Raw genomic sequence first — 1,132 nt, forward strand, 5'->3', positions numbered from 1 at the left:
CTAAGTACTGCGTTTAGTGTCAACGCACCAAGGTCACTCGACATTGCTCAAAGTCACTGGGAGAAATTCAGCTTCTTTCTCAGCGGTTTGAGCACACTCATGTCGACCTCATCTCTCTTACTGCATCGAGAGGATGTCGTTGGTGTTTGACGGTCGTGGATTGCGTCACCTGGTATTCAGAAGCCGTGCCATTGGTGGATTTCAGTCTATACACCGTTGCTCACGTTTTCCTCTACCATTGGGTTTCAAGGTTCGGAGTGTTCCCTGAGGATCACTCATCGCGGAGGTCAGTTCTTCTCAGACACCTTGCAGAAGCTCTCCAAATTCTTGGGCAATCACCGGCTGACGATGACACCATACCATCCTCAAACCAACGGCCTGGTGGAGCGGCTTCATCGTCAGTTGAAAGCAGTGATCCATTGCCACGGCCACGAGTGGCTTGACGCCGTTCCTATTGTTCTTCTTAGTTTACTTTGCGTCTGAAAGGAGGACATGTCGCCTGGTACAGGCAACACCAATTGAACTGACATACCGAGAGCTTCTACATCTTCCTGGGGAATTCCTGGCTCCTGCTGCCGATAATTTTCCGGCACCAGCTCTAGTGAAGAAATTGTGGGATCGCCTTCGTAGTCTCACACCAGTCCCAACAGCGCGCCATGGAACGAAGTCAACGTTCATTTTCAAGGACTTGGCAACCTGCTTTCATGTCTTCCTGCGAAACGACCTGATCTGTAGAGCTTATGGATCGCCCGATTCTGTTCCCTTCCGAATCATTAGTAGGCATAAAACGTACTTCAACATCTTCCGTTCTGGGACTGGTTGCGGGAACTATGAAAGCGTTCCTATCTCCATCCATCGCCTGCAGCCAGCCTACGTATTAGGTATACAAATTAATAAGGTGCTTTTTTTCATGAAAATCAGAGTTTATTATAAAAAAGAAAAAGATATTCAACGGTCGAAATATTCCCCATTATTTTCGATGACTTTAGTCCACCTCACTGGCAAATGACGAATTCCTTCGCAAAAACTTGGCAGTTTTGACTCAATAAATTCATCGATGCTTTTTCGGACCTCATCGATTGTTTTGAAGTGCTAATCAGCTAGGTGGTGTTGAAGAGATCGAAATAGGTGG

The sequence above is a fragment of the Diachasma alloeum genome, unplaced genomic scaffold (assembly GCF_001412515.2).
Source record: "Diachasma alloeum isolate Michigan unplaced genomic scaffold, Dall2.0 Dall_scaffold_01048, whole genome shotgun sequence".
NCBI lineage: Eukaryota > Metazoa > Arthropoda > Insecta > Hymenoptera > Braconidae > Diachasma > Diachasma alloeum.